Source organism: Lissotriton vulgaris, chromosome 12 (assembly GCF_964263255.1).
Source record: "Lissotriton vulgaris chromosome 12, aLisVul1.2, whole genome shotgun sequence".
In the NCBI taxonomy this organism is placed as follows: domain Eukaryota; kingdom Metazoa; phylum Chordata; class Amphibia; order Caudata; family Salamandridae; genus Lissotriton; species Lissotriton vulgaris.
The window spans coordinates 444,746,899-444,761,968 of record NC_141700.1 but is presented as its reverse complement, the minus strand read 5'-3'; the positions used below and the strand labels follow the sequence as shown (position 1 = coordinate 444,761,968).

Below are 15,070 nucleotides of genomic sequence, written 5' to 3'. Positions count from 1 at the left end.
GATTATAGAATGAATACTGTTATTGCAAAATGAAAAAAATACAAATCTATGAGAAAGACATAGATGAAATTTCTACCTAGATTTGAGCAATATTAATACCTTCATGATTTTTTTTTTAAAGAATTCAAGAAATGAAATTGGGTTTTATAAGAGTACCTGTTTATTAAAACATATTAATCCTTGCGTAGTGATTGAGTATCTTTTCGTGTTTAAGATTACAATATATATAAAGAAGAATTTATAGCAGAAAACACATTTTCATCATCAACAATAAATTTTTTATGCATTTTTTACTATTACCGTTGGTGCTGTGGCTTAGTGGTTAAAGCTCCTGTCTCGTAAACAGGAAATCCTGAGTTCAAATCTCAGCAGCATTTAACTGTTTTCTCCATGCTTTCCGAATTTTTTTCATCAAACAAGTGTTGAATACAATTTAAGTATAAACATCTGGTTCTATGAACTTTAGAATAAGTTATCTTAAAAATTAAATAAAATACTTGGTATTGTGAATATTTTTGTAGGAATGCATTGATTGAAATAGGGAAAAGAAAATGACAAAGAACAAGATAGAGGTGAATGATCACTCTATTGTTGAATTCAACTAATCCATTCTTTAGCAAGGTATATTTTAAAATTATATGAATAGGGTAAACTTCAAATTAGAGAGGTGTTTTTGAATAAGTGAAGAGTCTTCATTCATCTTAAGTTTATGAGTAGAGAAGTGTGTGAACTTAGAAAAGAATATGAAAGTGAAAAAGCAATATTCTCTTGAACACCATAAAGAAAAGTGTTTCAAGTTTAAGAATCATGTGGGTGCTGTGGCTTAGCTGGTTAAAGCGCCTGTCTAGTAAACAGGACATCCTGAGTTCAACTCTCAGCAGTGCCTTGCTTTTCTCATTGTTATACAAAAAATCATTTTCATTAGGTCTTATTCCGATACAATTAAAATATAAAAGTTTGATTCATCTTACTGTTGAACAGATCATCTTTAACCTTATAAAAACCCAAGTATTTTCAAGATTATAGAATGAATACTGTTATTGCAAAATGAAAAAAATACATATCTATGAGAAAGACGTAGATGAAATGTCTACCTAGATTGGAGCAATATTATTACCTTCATGAAAAAATATTGTAAAGAATTCAAGAAATTAAATTGGGTTTTATAAGAGTACCTGTTTATTAAAACATATTAATCCTTGCGTAGTGATTGAGTATCTTTTCGTGTTTAAGATTACAATACATATAAAGAAGAATTTATAGCAGAAAACAGATTTTCATCATCAACAATAAATTATTTATGCATTTTTTACTATTACAGTTGGTGCTGTGGCTTAGTGGTTAAAGCTCCTGTCTCGTAAACAGGAAATCCTGAGTTCAAATCTCAGCAGCATTTAACTGTTTTCTCCATGCTTTCCGAGTAATTTTCATCAAACAAGTGTTGAATACAATTTAAGTATAAACATCTGGTTCTATGAACTTTAGAATGTTATCTTAAAAATTAAATAAAATACTTGGTATTGTGAAGATTTTTGTAGGAATGCATTGATTGAAATAGGGAATAGAAAATGACAAAGAACAAGACAGAGGTGAATGATCACTCTATTGTTGAATTCAACTAATCCATTCTTCAGCAAGGTATATTTTAAAATGATATGAATAGGGTACACCTCAAATTAGAGAGGTGTTTTTGAATAAGTGAAGAGTCTTCATTCATCTTAAGTTCATGAGTAGAGAAGTGTGTGAACTTAGAAAAGAATATGAAAGTGAAAAAGCAATATTCTCTTGAACAGCATAAAGAAAAGTGTTTCAAATTTAAGAATCAAGTGGGTGCTGTGGCTTAGCTGGTTAAAGCGCCTGTTTAGTAAAAAGGAGATCCTGAGTTCAACTCTCAGCAGCGCCTTGCTTTTCTCATTGTTATATAACAAATCATTTTCATTAGGTCTTATTCCGATACAATTAAAATATAAAAATCTGATTCATTTTACTGTTGAACAGATCATCTTAAACCTTATAAAAACCCAAGTATTTTCAAGATTATAGAATGAATACTGTTATTGCAAAATGAAAAAAATACATATCTATGAGAATGACGTAGATGAAATGTCTACCTAGATTGGAGCAATATTATTACCTTCATGAAAAAAATTGTAAAGAATTCAAGAAATGAAATTGGGTTTTATAAGAGTACCTGTTTATTAAAACATATGAATCCTTGCGTAGTGATTGAGTATCTTTTCGTGTTTAAGATTACAATACATATAAAGAAGAATTTATAGCAGAAAACACATTTTCATCATCAACAATACATTCTTTATGCATTTTTTACTATTACCGTTGGTGCTGTGGCTTAGCGGTTAAAGCTCTTGTCTCCTAAACAGGAAATCCTGAATTCAAATCTCAGCAGCATTTAACTGTTTTCTCCATGCTTTCCGAATAATTTTCATCAAACAAGTGTTGAATACAATTTAAGTATAAACATCTGGTTCTATGAACTTTAGAATAAGTTATCTTAAACATTAAATAAAATGCTTGGTATTGTGAAGATTTTTGTAGGAATGAATTGACTGAAATAGGGAAAAGAAAATGACAAAGAACAAGATAGAGGTGAATGATCACTCTATTGTTGAATTCAACTAATCCATTCTTCAGCAAGGTATATTTTAAAATGATATGAATAGGGTAAACTTCAAATTAGAGAGGTGTTTTTGAATAAGTGAAGAGTCTTCATTCATCTTAAGTGTTTGAGTAGGGAAGTGTGTGAACTTAGAAAAGAAAATGAAAGTGAAAAAGCAATATTCTCTTGAACACCATAAAGAAAAGTGTTTCAAAATAAAGAATCAAGTGGGTGCTGTGGCTTAGCTGGTTAAAGCGCCTGTCTACAGGAGATCCTGAGTTCAACTCTCAGCAGTGCCTTGCTTTTCTCATTGTTATATAACAAATCATTTTCATTAGGTCTTATTCCGATACAATTAAAATATAAAAGTCTGATTCATCTTACTGTTGAACAGATCATCTTTAACCTTATAAAAACCCAAGTATTTTCAAGATTATAGAATGAATACTGTTATTGCAAAATGAAAAAAATACATATCTATGAGAAAGACGTAGATGAAATGTCTACCTAGATTGGAGCAATATTATTACCTTCATGAAAAAAATTGTAAAGAATTCAAGAAATTAAATTGGGTTTTATAAGAGTACCTGTTTATTAAAACATATTAATCCTTGCGTAGTGATTGAGTATCTTTTCGTGTTTAAGATTACAATACATATAAAGAAGAATTTATAGCAGAAAACACATTTTCATCATCAACAATAAATTATTTATGCATTTTTTACTATTAAGGTTGGTGCTGTGGCTTAGTGGTTAAAGCTCCTGTCTCGTAAACAGGAAATCCTGAGTTCAAATCTCAGCAGCATTTAACTGTTTTCTCCATGCTTTCCGAGTAATTTTCATCAAACAAGTGTTGAATACAATTTAATTATAAACATCTGGTTCTATGAACTTTAGAATGTTATCCTAAAAATTAAATAAAACACTTGGTATTGTGAAGATTTTTGTAGGAATGCATTGATTGAAATAGGGAAAAGAAAATGACAAAGAACAAGATACAGGTGAATGATCACTCTATTGTTGAATTCAACTAATCCATTCTTCAGCAAGGTATATTTTAAAATGATATGAATAGGGTAAACTTCAAATTAGAGAGGTGTTTTTGAATAAGTGAAGAGTCTTCATTCATCTTAAGTTTATGAGTAGAGAAGTGTGTGAACTTAGAAAAGACTATGAAAGTGAAAAAGCAATATTCTCTTGAACAGCATAAAGAAAAGTGTTTCAAAATTAAGAATCAAGTGGGTGCTGTGGCTTAGCTGGTTAAAGCGCATGTTTAGTAAAAAGGAGATCCTGAGTTCAACTCTCAGCAGCGCCTTGCTTTTCTCATTGTTATATAACAAATCATTTTCATTAGGTCTTATTCCGATACAATTAAAATATAAAAATCTGATTCATTTTACTGTTGAACAGATCATCTTAAACCTTATAAAAACCCAAGTATTTTCAAGATTATAGAATGAATACTGTTATTGCAAAATGAAAAAAATACATATCTATGAGAAAGACGTAGATGAAATTTCTACCTAGATTTGAGCAATATTAATAACTTCATGAAAAGAAATTGTAAAGAATTCAAGAAATGAAATTGGGTTTTATAAGAGTACCTGTTTATTAAAATATATGAATCCTTGCGTAGTGATTGAGTATATTTTCGTGTTTAAGATTACAATACATATAAAGAAGAATTTATAGCAGAAAACACATTTTCATCATCAACAATAAATTATTTATGCATTTTTACTATTACCGTTGGTGCTGTGACTTAGTGGTTAAAGCTCCTATCTCGTAAACAGGAAATCCTGAGTTCAAATCTCAGCAGCACCTAACCGTTTTCTCCATGCTTTCCGAATAATTTACATCAAACAAATGTTGAATACAATTTAAGAATAAACATCTGGTTCTATGAACTTTAGAATAAGTTATCTTAAACATTAAATACAATGCTTGGTATTGTGAACATTTTTGTAGGAATGCATTGACTGAAATAGGGAAAAGAAAATGACAAAGAACAAGATAGAGGTGAATGATCACTCTATTGTTGAATTCAACTAATCCATTCTTCGGCAAGGTATATTTTAAAATGATATGAATAGGGTAAACTTCAAATTAGAGAGGTGTTTTTGAATAAGTGAAGAGTCTTCATTCATCTTAAGTGTTTGAGTAGAGAAGTGTGTGAACTTAGAAAAGAATATGAAAGTGAAAAAGCAATATTCTCTTGAACACCATAAAGAAAAGTGTTTCAAATTTAAGAATCAAGTGGGTGCTGTGGCTTAGCTGGTTAAAGCGCCTGTCTAGTAAACAGGAGATCCTGAGTTCATCTCTCAGCAGTGCCTTGCTTTTCTCATTGTTATATAACAAATCATTTTCATTAGGTCTTATTCGGATACAATTAAAATATAAAAGTCTGATTCATCTTACTGTTGAACAGATCACCTTTAACCTTATAAAAACCCAGGTATTTTCAAGATTATAGAATGAATACTGTTATTGCAAAATGAAAAAAAAGTACATATCTATGAGAAAGACGTAGATGAAATGTCTACCAAGATTGGAGCAATATCATTACGTTCATGAAAAAAAATTGTAAAGAATTCAAGAAATGAAATTGGGTTTTATAAGAGTACCTGTTTATTAAAACATATGAATCCTTGCGTAGTGATTGAGTATCTTTTCGTGTTTAAGATTACAATACATATAAAGAAGAATTTATAGCAGAAAACACATTTTCATCAACAATAAATTATTTATGAATTTTTGACTATTACCGTTGGTGCTGTGGCTTAGTGGTTAAAGCTCCTATCTCGTAAACAGGAAATCTTGAGTTCAATTCTCAGCAGCATTTCACTGTTTTCTTCATGCTTTCCGAATAATTTTCATCAAACAAGTGTTGAATACAATTTAAGTATAAACATCTGGTTCTATGAACTTTAGAATAAGTTATCTTAAAAATTAAATAAAATACTTGGTATTGTGAAGATTTTTGTAGGAATGCATTGATTGAAATAGGGAAAGGAAAATGACAAAGAACAAGATAGAGGTGAATGATCACTCTATTGTTGAATTCAACTAATCCATTCTTCAGCAAGGTATATTTTAAAATGATATGAATAGGGTAAACCTCAAATTAGAGAGGTGTTTTTGAATAAGTGAAGAGTCTTCATTCATCTTAAGTTCATGAGTAGAGAAGTGTGTGAACTTAGAAAAGAATATGAAAGTGAAAAAGCAATATTCTCTTGAACACCATAAAGAAAAGTGTTTCAAACTTAAGAATCAAGTGGGTGCTGTGGCTTAGCTGGTTAAAGCACCTGTCTAGTAAACAGGAGATCCTGAGTTAAACTCTCAGCAGTGCCTTGCTTTTCTCATTGTTATATAACAAATCATTTTCATTAGGTCTTATTCCGATACAATTAAAATATAAAAGTCTGATTCATCTTACTGTTGAACAGATCATCTTTAACCTTATAAAAACCCAAGTATTTCAAGATTATAGAATAAATACTGTTATTGCAAAATGAAAAAAAATACTCATCTATGAGAAAGAAGTAGATGAAATGTCTACCTAGATCTGAGCAATATTATTACCTTCATGAAAAAAAAGTTGTAAAGAATTCAAGAAATGAAATTGGGTTTTATAAGAGTACCTGTTTATTAAAACATATTAATCCTTGCGTAGTGATTGAGTATCTTTTCGTGTTTAAGATTACAATACATATTAAGAAGAATTTATAGCAGAAAACACATTTTCATCATCAACAATAAATTCTTTATGCATTTTTTACTATTACTGTTGGTGCTGTGGCTTAGTGGTTAAAGCTCCTGTCTCGTAAACAGGAAATCCTGAGTTCAATTCTCAGCAGCATTTAACTGTTTTCTCCATGCTTTCCTAATAATTTTCATCAAACAAGTGTTGAATACAATTTAAGTATAAACATCTGGTTCTATGAACTTTAGAATAAGTTATCTTAAAAATTAAATAAAATGCTTGGTATTGTGAGGATTTTTGTAGGAATGCATTGACTGAAATAGGGATAAGAAAATGACAAAGAACAAGATAGAGGTGAATGTTCACTCTATTGTTGAATTCAACTAATCCATTCTTCAGCAAGGTATATTTTAAAATGATATGAATAGGGTAAACTTCAAATTAGAGAGGTGTTTTTGAATAAGTGAAGAGTCTTCATTCATCTTAAGTGTTTGAGTAGAGAAGTGTGTGAACTTAGAAAAGAATATGAAAGTGAAAAAGCAATATTCTCTGGAACACCATAAAGAAAAGTGTTTCAACTTTAAGAATCAAGTGGGTGCTGTGGCTTAGCTGGTTAAAGCGCCTGTCTATTAAACAGGAGATCCTGAGGTCAACTCTCAGCAGTGCCTTGCTTTTCTCATTGTTATATAACAAATCATTTTCATTAGGTCTGATTCCGATACAATTAAAATATAAAAGTCTGATTCATCTTACTGTTGAACAGATCATCTTTAACCTTATAAAAACCCAAGTATTTTCAAGATTATAGAATGAATACTGTTATTGCAAAATGAAAAAAATACATATCTATGAGAAAGACGTAGATGAAATGTCTACCTAGATTGGAGCAATATTATTACCTTCATGAAAAAAAATTGTAAAGAATTCAAGAAATGAAATTGGGTTTTATAAGAGTACCTGTTTATTAAAACATATGAATCCTTGCGTAGTGATTGAGTATCTTTTCGTGTTTAAGATTACAATACATATAAAGAAGAATTTATAGCAGAAAACACATTTTCATCATCAACAATAAATTATTTATGCATTTTTTACTGTTACCGTTGGTGCTGTGGCTTAGTGGTTAAAGCTCCTATCTCGTAAACAGGAAATCCTGAGTTCAAATCTCAGCAGCATTTAACTGTTTTCTTCATGCTTTCCGAAAAATTTTCATCAAACAAGTGATGAATACAATTCAAGTATAAACATCTGGTTCTATGAACTTTAGAATAATTTATCTTAAAAATTAAATAAAATACTTGGTATTGTGAAGATTTTTGTAGGAATGCATTGATTGAAATAGGGAAAAGAAAATGACAAAGAACAAGATAGAGGTGAATGATCACTCTATTGTTGAATTCAACTAATCCATTCTTCAGCAAGGTATATTTTAAAATGATATGAATAGGGTAAACTTCAAATTAGAGAGGTGTTTTTGAATAAGTGAAGAGTCTTCATTCATCTTAAGTTCATGAGTAGAGAAGTGTGTGAACTTAGAAAAGAATATGAAAGTGAAAAAGGAATATTCTCTTGAACACCATAAAGGAAAGTGTTTCAAAATTAAGAATCAATTGGGTGCTGTGGCTTAGCTGGTTAAAGCGCCTGTTTAGTAAAAAGGAGATCCTGAGTTCAACTCTCAGCGGCGCCTTGCATTTCTCATTGTTATATAACAAATCATTTTCATTAGGTCTTATTCCGATACAATTAAAATATAAAAGTCTGATTCATCTTACTGTTGAACAGATCATCTTAAACCTTATTAAAACCCAAGTATTTTCAAGATTATAGAATGAATACTGTTATTGCAAAATAAAAAAAATACATATCTATGAGAAAGACGTAGATGAAATGTCTACCTAGATTGGAGCAATATTATTACCTTCATGAAAAAAAAGTTGTAAAGAATTCAAGAAATGAAATTGGGTTTTATAAGAGTACCTGTTTATTAAAACATAATAATACTTGCGTAGTGATTGAGTATCTTTTTTCGTGTTTAAGATTACAATACAGATAAAGAAGAATTTATAGCAGAAAACACATTTTCATCATCAACAATGAATTATTTATGCATTTTGTACTATTAACGTTGGTGCTGTGGCTTAATGGTTAAAGCGTCTGTCTCGTAAACAGGTAATCATGAGTTCAAATATCAGCAGCACCCAACTGTTTTCTCCTTGCTTTCCGAATAATTTTCATCAAACAAGTGTTGAATACAATTTAAGAATAAACATCTGGTTCTATGAACTTTAGAATAAGTTATCTTAAAAATTAAATAAAATGCTTGGTATTGTGAAGATTTTTGTAGGAATGCATTGACTGAAATAGGGAAAAGAAAATGACAAAGAACAAGATAGAGGTGAATGATCACTCTATTGTTGAATTCAACTAATCCATTCTTCAGCAAGGTATATTTTAAAATGATATGAATAGGGTAAACTTCAAATTAGAGAGGTGTTTTTGAATGAGTGAAGAGTCTTCATTCATCTTAAGTGTTTGAGTAGAGAAGTGTGTGAACTTAGAAAAGAATATGAAAGTGAAAAAGCAATATTCTCTTGAACACCATAAAGAAAAGTGTTTCAAAATAAAGAATCAAGTGGGTCCTGTGGCTTAGCTGGTTAAAGCACCTGTTTAGTAAAAAGGAGATCCTGAGTTCAAATCATTTTCATTAGGTCTTATTCCGATACAATTAAAATATAAAAGTCTGATTCATCTTACTGTTGAACAGATCATCTTAAACCTTATAAAAACAGAAGTATTTTCAAGATTATAGAATGAATACTGTTATTGCAAAATGAAAAAAATACATATCGATGAGAAAGACGTAGATGAAATTTCTACCTAGATTTGAGCAATATTAATACCTTCATAATTTTTTTTTTAAAGAATTCAATAAATGAAATTGGGTTTTATAGTGAGGTTCCGTGACGATCGTAAGTGGTGTTTTCGACTCGCACGAATATGGCCGAGTCTGGTATCTATGAACCGCAAATGACGAGTTTAGTGGGTGTACGCGTTTTCGCTGTGCTAGCCTAAACCGTTCGTTTGTTTCGTGGGTTTCTTCATCTGAACCCACGGGTTCCATCTTAGATACGGCATCCATTTTGCTTCTTGCCCTCAAGTAGCCAGCGAACAGACGCTGTCCGCTTCGCGACCCTGGGATTCCCAAACTCCTGCGGAAGACACATTTCCTTTGAAAGTGTCTTTATGATGAGGGGGATGACACTGCAAGGCAGCTGGCCCCGCTCGAGGCTCATCTTGCCGTGCCGGACTATTGTCTCAGTTGTGCATCTCATTAGGCACGTCCTTTTGATTCCTGCAACTCGTGTTTCCTGGTACCTCCCCTTTTACACCCTCTTCGTTCCTGTCTTCCTCTGCACCTGTTTTTCGCCTTATCCTCGATCTGTTTACTGCTGATTGGAATGTACCAATGGTGAGAAGATGTGCTTTTACAGTTGGGAACTACCAAATGTTACTGTACTTATGTTCCGGGCCCTGAATACATGAAAGCGACCCCTTATGGTCTTTACGATGGGAACCAAGTTGTAATCCTTTCTGTACCATGTTAACCTATGAGAGAAAACTGTATTAAAGGAGCGATCCACAGATACAAGTTGAAGCAGTCTCCTCGAACCTACACGTGTTGTACTTCCTGTGACTTCTGTGTTCCCTGCAGTAAATAAACCTCGAATCTTTGACGCCCAAGGAAGTGTCCCGTGTCTCTGTCATTTGTACGCCGGAACAGGTTACCCACGAAGGTTTCAGGTGTTATCCCTGGCACCGCTGGGTCTTAAATTAACCCAGTCCTTCAGTTGGCGCCCAACGTAGGGCTGCATCAGTGGTACCGGTCCAAAGCCCGACGATCGTGTGGAACTTCGTGTGAAATCTCCGAGGGAAGGTGCACCCCGCTTCATCGATCCTGTTGTCGAAACAAGTGGCCCGACGACTTTTCCCGCGAAGATTCCCGACTCCTGATGGCTGCGACGGACTGCTGCCCTGACTGTAGACCTGTTTTGGCGCCTGGCGTAGACCTTGCTACAGCGAGACGATAGACGGGCCTTCCTGGTGATGCCATCGATCTTTGAGTTAAGTATTTGTGGGTCGCTCCCAGAGTCCTTTGTTGTGGGTGCTTAGTTGTTGCATGGTTCCATTGTATTTGTGGTTCTTAGTATTTTGTTCTTTGTTGTGATATTTGACGTCTGCAGTCGCCAAAAACCGAGGGTTTTTGCTCATTGCTGGGATATAGTGTAATCCCGTAACCCTTGACGTTTGTGAAACTCGGTTAGTGTGCACGATGCCTGGCTGTAGTACTTTGTTCAGTTGCTTTAAGGGTTGTGGTACGGATTCCCGACTGGAGGACTCGTGTCCGATACCTCCGGTTGGAACTCCAACTCATGAGTTGTATAGCCTCCATGGTTTGGGTCCAATCACCGTCAATGAGTGTTGGGTTCGTTATACTAAAAAAGACGGTGTCCTTAGTTGGCCACCTCATGGTAGTTTTGAGACCCCAATTTTAGATAATCTAGAAGCTAAATTGTTCCAAAGAAAAGCAAGGCCGGCCATGTTTGATTCCTTTCGGTTGTGGCGTAAAGAAGCCAAGCAGAGAGAAATCAAGCAGCTTAAGCGTAATAAAAGAGAAGGTATTGTTACAACGGTAAGAAACGCAGAGCAGTTCCAGCGAGATAAGTAGGAAAAGGAAAAGGAAGTTTTCGATAGATTGCAGCGTATGACTATAGATAAGTGTTACCCCGTTTTACCGACGGGTACGGATAAGAAGGAGGAAGTAGTAGAGGACCCCTTGTTGTCCTATCTCTTGAAGTCACCACCTCCGTACGCACAGGGTACTGTAGTTCCTGTGGTTCCCCCTGCTCCTGTTCCTCCACCTGCTCCTGCTCCTGTTCCACAACCTGTCCCCGTTCTTCAACCCGTTCCTGCTCCTCTACCTGCTTCCGTCCCTACTGCTCCTCCGCTTGTACTTCCCCATACTCCTGTTCCCGCTGCTCCTACTGTTCTGGTTACTCCTGCTGTTTCTTCTGTTTCTGACACTTCTCTTATTACCCCTGGAGTTCTGGACTTTTTGGTTCCGTCCAGAGGTGTCAGGGAACAACACCCGAAGACCCCGGAGTTCCACCTGTCTTGCTGCACAAATAAACAGAAACACGGGCTTCTCGATGGTGGCGTCAAAGACCAAAGGTATATTACTGCAGGGACACAGAAGTCACAGAAACTACGCATGGGCAGTGTCTAGGAGCCTGTTCGATTTGTACAAAGAGAGTTGCTCCTTATATACTAAAAATTGGGCTTCAGGCAAATTCTTCACATGTTAGTACATTCCCAAACCTTTGTGTCCTAAACAATAAATATTTGGCGTTGCACAGGAATCTTCGACACTATCTGATGTCAAAACATTACGAACGAGGGTTTCCCACTTTTCCATCATAATCTCATGTCAACTTTTCATTCAAGACCCGGACCGCCTCATCGTAAATTTTGTTACCTCCCCCTAATAAAGGCCCAGAAGGAAAGGAGCAGAGCCAGGTGCAGAAGATAGAAAAGCAGGATAAGGGATGTTTGTGGGTTGTAAATGGGCAAGGCTACCGGCTTCGGCCGCCTAATCGTGATCAGGCCAACGACCACAAGAACCAGTATAGCAGGACTGGCCTCGGGCAGAGGAGGCAGCCTTTGTCGAGTCATGCAGCTACAGCGTGTTCTGTTCCAAGGTGCACGTGTCACTAAAGAGGTGAATCACCGGCTAAGGCTACGTGTCCTTAATCGAAATGAAGTGAAGTGATCAAAGGTTATTGCGTATGTGAGGGCAAGAAACACAAAATGGCTGCCATGATCTAAGATGGATGCCATGGGTAGATCAGAAATGTGTTTGTTACAGGAGTACTCTTGCTCGTAGCGTAGCGAAAACACCAGGATATGCTAAATGGATCATTTGCGGTTCGCTGATACCAATATTATGTATTTCCGACAATATTGAAAACACGGGTTCAAATCGTCACGGAACCTCAGACCCTCCTTTTGCCCTTACATAGGCAATGACTCAGTCTATGTCAGAGTCTAATTCTATGCTCATCAGGTCAGTGACATGTTGTTGTATCATCATCCTTTCTCGTGCCTTTTCTCCAAACGCAGGTGGTTTCCTAAAACAGGTTGCAGCACAAAGACTACACAGAGCAGGACCACACTGGATAATCAGGCAGCATGAGAATAGGAATACTAAGATGACACCAATGACCATCAGAACCTTCCATCCCCACGCTGATATCAGAGTCCAAAACCACTCCATGAAGGACCAGTTTCCCTTGTCTACGTGTATAGAGTCGGAAATCTTGTGTAGCTTAGAGATCGCCTCATAGACGGTTGGAGCATTATTGGGAATAAAGACACAGCAGCTCGATTGGATCATTCTGCATACCCCACCTCGATCTGCAAGTATTACGTCTAGAACCATACGGTTCTGCAACGTCATGAGTCTATCCGCCTGAAGCTCAGCTGTCAAATTGCTAAGGGCACCAGCAGTTTCGGTAATAGTAGATTCAACTACCCGTGTTAGCTGACGTATGTTTCTACTATTGGCCATAGGCCCCCAGAACGGAAGGAAGCCTTTGAAGAAGTCTCCAGCTTCCTGACCAGCGGTGTCTTCCTTGCTGAAAACACCTCTTGCTACTCTGGTTTTGTGGTAGTCAGAAGAAGCAGTGTATGTTGGAGGCAACAGTCGAGCAATATAACATGACCCTGAAAAGTCAGCAGGCAACCATGTATACGCTCTGTCTTGACAGATGAAGTAGGTACCCCTAGCAGTAAGAAAAGCAGGGGAAGAGTTAGACGGAAACACGTAAGTCTCTACGCACTCACTCCTCCCTAGCTGAGCTCCCGGATTTCTCCCATTACCTTGCAAACAGACCTGACCTCGGTGAGGTACGACCCAGATTGGAGTGGAGCTTTTCCGTTTGCTTTCTCCCAAACTAAGGCGATACTCTGAAGAATTCCAACTCAAATATACTCGTAATTCGTCTCTAGGGTAAGATGGAGTATTATTGACGTCCTTGATCATGTCAATAATTCCCTGGACTAAAGCTTTGTTGGCAGAGTTATATCTAGTGGAACGTGGTGGACGCGGAGGATAGGTTTCAAGGGCATAAGCAAAGATGGTTTGAAAGGCCTGAAATGATCCATTATAGCTAAAAGGCAAAACCACGTAGGGAATGCCTTTATCCATAGTGTGGGGTATCAAGCCACACACCCAGCAGTCTGTAGTGTTAACAGCAAGCAAGAGCTGTACAAAAGTGTTATTAATGAATTCTGAGCGTCGGGCTTGCTCATGTTCAGGAAACGAGTGAAAAGAGTGTATGGAAGAAACAGTAGAGGAAGCAGGATCAAGGGGAGGTACTGTAGTGACTGGCACAAAGATTACATTTATACCAAAAACGATTCCACCCACCAACGTTATCAAAATAATTAAAAATGTAATAGCACATTGCATCAGAAAACATTTACTATGAAGGATTCTGTAAAGTCTGTTTCTGCTAACATAAATCACATTTTCTCGTTGCAGCGCAGGAAGCTCCATCTTCTACAATCCGCTCGCGACCACTGATGATGTGTACGTAGATGAAAATGCCTCTATCAGCCCTGGGAGTTCCCAGAACCAACAGAAAGATCGACCTTGTGTCTGACCCCCGCAGATTCAACTAGGTACACAGCCACGACCCTACGGCTACCCAGACGGCAAGGCAATTTTAAAAACAATAAAACAATAGCAAACTTCCTGGCTGAAGGCAAAAGTTCAAAATTTCAAATATCACAATAGGCAGTTTCCTGCTTTATTTGTCCATATTACGAGATCGTAAGTTGTATCTTAGTTTTGCAGGAACCGTTTGATCAGGAAACAGTGTGTTGTCAATAGAGTTTGCAATGTTCAAGTTCGCAGATGGCAAAGTTTCTTCTGATGCAGAGGGCAAGTGTTCAGGAGTCAAAGAAGTAGTATCAGGAGGAGAGTCAGTTATCAATTCGGCATCGCTGAAAGGGATAAACTTGGGTGTTTGCTCGAATTCAGAGGCACCAATTCCCTTCTTCACCCAGTTGTCGTAAGGAAGTGGCAAAGGTACACGTTTGACATGAGTTGCATGTATCCAGTGCTTGCGTCCAGCCACACGAACGGCAGTTCTTGTTGCAAGCAGCACCTGGAAGGGGCCGACAAACTTGGGCTGAAGGTTCTTTGTCCTCGTAAAATTTCGTACCACAACGTGGTCGCCGGGTTTCAGCTGATGACCTGGACTCTCCGGAGGCTTTGGCAATGCATCGAAAACCTGTTGGTGAATAAGACTCAATTTAGCAGTCAAGTCGTAAAGGTAATCAATCAACATTGGATATTCCAAAGAACAAAATTCTTTCGGCCTAGGCACTCCCCAAACATTAGCAGGACGGCCGAAGACAATTTCGTATGGACTAAGCCCTACTCTAGAATGCACAGTCGCTCTCGTCGATAACAAAGCCAAGGGTAGTGCGTCTGGCCAGGATAAACCTGTGGATGCCTGTATTTTAGCAAGTTTTAGTTTGAGGGTGCCATTGTAACCCTCAACTAAACCAGCGGACTGGGGATGGTTTGCACTGTGAACTTTTTGTTTAATACCCAAACCGGCACACACACTCTGCATAACTTTCCCTATAAACTCACTTCCGTTATCTGACCATACAATCTGTGG

The 15,070-nt window shown here is 36.3% G+C and overlaps 6 non-coding genes across 6 annotated transcripts; all 6 read left to right on the top strand.

The window, feature by feature from the left end:
- The first annotated feature begins 304 nt into the window (after positions 1-304).
- TRNAT-CGU (transfer RNA threonine (anticodon CGU)) lies at positions 305-377 on the top strand. The gene has a single exon. It is a non-coding gene; the product is annotated as a tRNA-Thr (tRNA).
- A 435-nt stretch (positions 378-812) lies between these two features.
- TRNAT-AGU (transfer RNA threonine (anticodon AGU)) lies at positions 813-886 on the top strand. The gene has a single exon. It is a non-coding gene; the product is annotated as a tRNA-Thr (tRNA).
- Positions 887-1,323: 437 nt separating this feature from the next.
- On the top strand, positions 1,324-1,396 carry TRNAT-CGU (transfer RNA threonine (anticodon CGU)). The gene has a single exon. It is a non-coding gene; the product is annotated as a tRNA-Thr (tRNA).
- A 1,956-nt stretch (positions 1,397-3,352) lies between these two features.
- TRNAT-CGU (transfer RNA threonine (anticodon CGU)) lies at positions 3,353-3,425 on the top strand. The gene has a single exon. It is a non-coding gene; the product is annotated as a tRNA-Thr (tRNA).
- A 2,981-nt stretch (positions 3,426-6,406) lies between these two features.
- Positions 6,407-6,479, top strand: TRNAT-CGU (transfer RNA threonine (anticodon CGU)). Its single transcript has one exon. It is a non-coding gene; the product is annotated as a tRNA-Thr (tRNA).
- A 435-nt stretch (positions 6,480-6,914) lies between these two features.
- TRNAN-AUU (transfer RNA asparagine (anticodon AUU)) lies at positions 6,915-6,988 on the top strand. Its single transcript has one exon. It is a non-coding gene; the product is annotated as a tRNA-Asn (tRNA).
- Positions 6,989-15,070: the final 8,082 nt, after the last annotated feature.